Source organism: Lithobates pipiens, unplaced genomic scaffold (genome assembly GCF_037356315.1).
Source record: "Lithobates pipiens isolate NorthernLeopardFrog02 unplaced genomic scaffold, aLitPip1_a1.2 Scaffold_16, whole genome shotgun sequence".
NCBI lineage: Eukaryota > Metazoa > Chordata > Amphibia > Anura > Ranidae > Lithobates > Lithobates pipiens.
The window spans coordinates 559,755,113-559,761,112 of record NW_027507748.1 but is presented as its reverse complement, the minus strand read 5'-3'; positions in this window follow the sequence as shown (position 1 = coordinate 559,761,112).

Genomic DNA, 6,000 nt, shown 5'->3' with positions numbered 1-6,000 from the left:
TCAGGGCCTCTGGTCGATGGAAGAATCCAAGTTGCCGATCAATCTCCTCTAATTGAGAGCGATCAGGTTGTGCCTCCACACGTGGTCGATGACCCTCCAAGGGTGTCCGATCAGAATACAGTCAGACAACGCCACGGCTGTGGCGTACATAAATCACCAAGGAGGAACAAGAAGCTCAGCCGCTGCTCGGGAGGTTGCTCAAATACTTTGGTGGGCAGAGCGACATGTACCGGCCCTGTCGGCCATTTACATCCCAGGGGTGGAAAATTGGCAGGCAGACTGAGTCAACAGATGCTGGACCCAGGAGAATGGGCATTGCATCCAGAGGTGTTCAGGCTGCTGTGCCTGAGGTGGGGCACACCAGCTGTGGATCTACTGGCCTCCTGTCTCAATCGGAAGGTACAGAGATTTTAGTCCAGGACCAGAGATCCATGGGCAGACACGCTGGTGGCTCCGTGGGCTCAGTACCAGCTGATCTACGCCTTTCCTCCGCTGAAACTGTTGCCACGTCTGCTTCACAGAGTGGAAGCCGAGGGGATTCCAGTAATCCTGATTGCCCCAGATTGGCCTCAGCGGGCCTGGTACGCAGACCTGGTGCGCCTGGTGGCAGACGCTCCCTGGTGACTGCCGTTGAGAGAGGACCTCCTATCGCAAGGTCCAATCCTTCACCCTGCTTTACCATCGCTGGCTTTAACGGCCTGGCTGTTGAAAGCCAGGTATTGAGGAACCGGGGTCTGTCGGACTCGGTGATTCCAACTATGCTGAGGGCAAGGAAATCTTCTTCCAGGAAGATATACCATCGTTTGGAAGGCCTATATCTCCATGTGTGAGGGGAAGGGGTGGCATCCGCGCTCCTTCTCTATATCCAGGATCCTGCTGTTTCTTCAGCAAGGTGTAGACCAGAGGTTGGTGTTGAGCACCATCAAGGGGAAAATTTCAGCTCTGGCTGTCTTTTTTTCAATGACCCCTGGCGTTTCACTCATTAGTGAGTGCCTTTGTGCAGGGGGTGCAACATGTAGTCCCTCCGGTGCGTCCTCCGTTACCTCCATGGGATTTGAACCTGGTGTTGTCGGCGCTTCAGAAGCCGCCGTTTGAGAATATTAGGGAGATTCCTCTGCTGACCCTTTCACAGAAGGTGGCCATCACATCGGCCAGGAGGGTTTCGGAACTGGCGACCTTGTCCTGCAAGTCGCCTTATCTGGTCATCCACAGGAATAAAGTGGTGCTACATCCGCAACCGTCCTTTCTACCGAACGTGGTTTTGGCTTTTCATATCAATGAGGACATTGTATTGCCATCCTTGTGTCCTAAGCCAAAGCACCCCAAGGAGGTGGCCCTTCATGCTCTCGATGTGGTTAGGGCTCTGAAGGTGTGCTTGTCTGCCACAGCTTCCTTTCGGAAGTCAGAATCACTGTTTCGGTGGCTGGTCATAAGAAGGGCATGGCGGTTTCGTCAGCCACCATTTCCAGGTGGATCAGACAGATTGTGGTCCAAGCCTACGCCATGAAGGGGCAGGTGCCTCCTTTTCCAGTCATGGCCCACTCTACAAGAGCAATCGGAACATCTTGGGCCTTCCGACACCAAGCGTCTGTTGCTCAGGTGTGTAAGGCGGCAACCTGGTCATCTGGCCATACGTTTACCAAGTTCTACAAGGTAGACGTCAGTGCATCGGCTGATGCTGCTTTCGGCCGCAAGGTTTTGCAGGCGGCCGTGTAGTTGCAATTGAGTTTTTTCCTGGTTTTCAAGAAAAACGCAGTACTGTTTTGTTAATACTCTTGCATTACCTCCGCACTGTTGCGGTCTTGGGGTTTCGCTCCTGTTGAGTATATATGCTGGAGTATTTCCACATACTGCTGTTTTTGTGTGGGTTTAGTTTCACTAGTTCCCACTTGCCATGGTGGTTGAAGTTTTTATGCTGTTTTTTCCCACCCCTCGTTTGGCACTGCTTGGGAACGTCCCATTTAGTTACAGAGAGGAGCTGTGTCGGTCGGTGAATATAAGAGAAAATAGGATTTTTTTGTACTCACCATAAAGTCCTTTTCTCTGTAATTCACCGACCGACACAGCACCCACCGCTCCTTTTTTCTATATTGTACTGCTTGTTGACGTGCTGAAGCTGCTGGGAGCAGGAGGAGGGTTGATAGCATGGGGCCTGCCCCCCTGGGGTGGGATTAAAGTTCTGTGTATTGTGTAACAATTTTGCCTAGTTTCTCCTAATGGCAGGCTATACAACCCATTTAGTTACAGAGAGGAGCTGTGTCGGTCGGTGAATTACAGAGAAAAGGATTTTACGGTGAGTACAAAAAATCCTATTTTTTTTCCCTCAGTTATGATGGGTTTAAAAAAAAAAGTTTAGCGACTTTAATCGCACAGATTCTCTTTCATTGCCCAGGACCCTCAAACCGGGAACTAGGAGCGGGAGAAGGCGAATCCCCTCAGGGGAGGCAGATGACTCCTCTTCTGAGGTGTCAAATGTGGGAGAACCAGCTGGTTTCAATATCTTGGTGAATGGTCCACTCCCCATTTATGCTCGTTTAACGAAGTGTTTGGGTTTGTTAAAAGCCTCCTCGTACTGTGCATGCCCTTTTTTTTCTGTCCATTCATTGTCGGAAAAACCTTTTCTTTTTTTTTGTATCTGAAAAGATCTCCCAGATGTTTTTTTTTTCCTCCTAGTTAAGTGTTTACACTTTATCCTATGGTGGAGGAAATTCACTAAGTACGGTATACTAGCAATTAAACGCAGTATATCCTCTGTGAATAAGAACTGTTATTGGGCAGACAACACTGAAATGCATAGGCATCCCATGAATAAAGTTGAAATTCCTGTTAAAAAATAAATAAAAAATGTTACTTTGGCAGATTGAGCAGCCTGGCTGACAGTAATCATTGTGAGAACAGGTGTTCTAGGCTCCTGTTCAGCAGGCCCAGATTTCTGGCAGCTTTATGCTTGCAATAATGGCTTGTGATTTCCTTTTTCCAAAAGGTTCTCAGGCAGTTTCTTGCTTATAAACTAGTCAAACGCACAACTGCTGAGATGCCTATGGCGGTTTGTACCTGTACAGCCTGGGAATACCAGGTGCTATACACTGTTCTGTGCACATTGTTGCTAAACACAAACAGCTAAACGCCTGAGTGCAGGAACGCACATCAGCGGAGGATAAATTTCCTTTTACCATTGCAGAAACTCCTGGCTAGTCCTCCTTTTGCGGTAAAACAGCCATTTGAGGTTGTTTTGATTCATCCAAAGAAATTCTAGTGGGAAAGGCACCCCCTTTTTTCCATTTAAGTAAAGGAGCAAATATATTTTCCTTTTTAAAAGCTCCTTCTTTTGTGCCAGGGGCATCATCCTCCAGGCAGTCATGACTGTTTCCGCCATCACGTTTAATAGGTAATCCTCAGAGTTAACCCCAGGGACAAAAAGAGGTCTTGGGGAAGAAAACCTACATGATACTGTAGCCTCCTCTTCAGGAGGCGCCCCGCTAGCTCAATAAGGGGTATTCTGCAGTTCTCATGGATCTGATAGGAAGACAAATGAACGACTTCCTCAATAGCTCCAATCTGGAGTTCCAATGGGTCATGTCTGCTTGTTTTTTCTCAGATCAAACATTCCTAAGGACCCAGAAAAAAAAAAAATTTCTCCGCATGGAATTATCTGATCAATAGTCTTCCTACAAGGGCTGAGCTTCTGGCATCTATCGGCATCAAGGATGCTTATCTCCATGTCCCGGTCTTCCCTGCTCACCAGAAATTTCTAAGCTTCGAGATATAAAATCTTAATTTCCAGTTTGTAGCTATACCTTTTCGGGCTAGCTACTGCACTTCAAGTGTGTATATAGATCCTGGCTCCTCCCTTTGCCAGTTTAAGGGCTCAAAGTATAACGATACTAGCCTACTTAGACAATCTACTCTTGATAGGTCAATCAGTAGCCCATTTAAACCAAGTTCTGGTTACCGCAGTCAGCTACCTGGAATACTTGGATTGGATCCTCCTTGAAACCATCAAGGAGATTGCAGTACTTAGGGCTGATCATAGATGCAGTCCAGAAAAGGATATTTTTGCCCCAGGAAGGAGTCGGTTCCTCTGGTGCAACTTTTCACACGATTTGGGACTGAAAGGTCGCATGACGAATCATGCCCCATGAGTGCCGTTCATGTCTGTGAGACTCCAGGTTGCAGCGGCTTTAAAGTAGTCCCTGCACTACTTTGGTCCCACTTTGGTGCGACTTGAGGTCCAAAATGGACCTCAAGAATACACATCGTTGCTTCAGTGTGCGGCAGAAAATCGCGTGACTTTGGGGACACAGTAGTGGAGACATAGCTTAAGGAGACTGATCCGGTTGGTCAAAACAAAGAAAAATCCTTCTGTTTCATGTGTTTATTGGGAAAGATGGTGGCTTCTTTGAGGCCGTTCTTTATGCGCAGTTCCATTTAAGACTGCTGCAAGACAGTATCCTGTCAAATTGGAACAAGAAGGTCCAAATTCTGAACTTCCCATTGCGTCAGAGCCTCATTTGATGGTCGATCCTTTCTACCATTTACCTGGAAAGTGGTAACAGATGCCAGCCCTTTGGGCTGGGGAGCAGTCCTGGAAGAAGCATCTGTTCAAAGGACATGGTCCAGATCAGAGATGATCTTTGCCCATCAATATTCTAGAAGATTCGGGCAGTACGCCTGGCCCCAGATGCCTGGATGCTTAGACTAAAAAATTGGCCTGCGAGGTTTCAATCCGACAATGCCACAGCTGTGGCTTATATCAATCACCAAAGGGGGCACAAGAAGTCATGCGGCCCAGAAAGAGGTGAATTATTTTTTTCTGTCTGGGGCAACATTCCTCGTCTATCAGCAATTTTCTTTCAAGGAATGGAGAATTGGCAAGCGGACTACTTGAGTCGCCAACTATTGTTGCCGGGAGAATGGTTCTTCACCCCGGCATCGTTTTGTCAATATGCCAAGGATAAAGAGTTCCGGGCGTGGATCTATTGGCGTCCGGGTTCAACAGCAACTTTGTGTCAAGGACGAGATCCGATTGCATATGAAACGGATGCTTTGGTATTTCGATTGGATCAGTCTTCACTGATCTATGCTTTCCCTCCTGTTCTGCTTCCACGCCTTCTTTGCAAGATCAAGCAAGAAGGGAAGGAGGTGACTCTTATGGTCCAGCATGGCCCAGGAGATCTTGGTTTGCCAAGATCATAAAAATGATGGTGGGGACCCTCGGTCCCTACCACTGTGGCCAGACCTTCTTTTCTAAGGTCCGGTATTCCTTCCATTTAACGGTTTGGCTATTGAGGCCCACATTCTAAAATAAGACCGTGGGCTATCTGCTTCAGTAGTTTCTACTTGCTTCTCACTCTCTGGTTCATAACTTTATTCAGGGGGTAACACGGATTAATCCTCCAGTTTGGTCACCCCTGAACCATTGGGACTTAATTTTAGTCCTGTTGGCTTACAGAAGCAGCCTTTTGAGTCAATACAGAGATATTCCCTTGATTCTCTTGATGGGGAAAAATAATTTTTCTTGATTGCCTAATGTTCGGCAAAAGAGTGCAGAGTTGGCTGCTCTTTCTTGTAAAGAGACACATTGGTTGTTCATAAGGATGAGGTTGTATTGCGTTCTTTTTCCCCTCAGGACCATGCAATGCATTGCACCCATGGTCAGTGGACCACAGGTACAATGTCAGGTTCCTACAGCCAAACACTGCAGCTTTCAGCCTGTACCTCCAATATGGGCAGAATGTTTTAAGCTGTAGGGCTTGTGAATGAACTAAGAGAGAACTCATCTGCACCCTCGCAGCCCATTGATAGCCGCCAGCCTCAAAGGGTGGGGAACTTATTCTTTATCCCCTTCACACTTGCTCCTCTATTAGACCCTCTAAAGTTAGGCTGGTTATCAGACTAATGGACATACGCTTGTGAGAGAGAGCACCCCAGAGGAAGTTTACTGGCTACAGGCTCTTTTTTTAACTGAAAGCCTCATAGAATTTAGGACATGCTGACTTT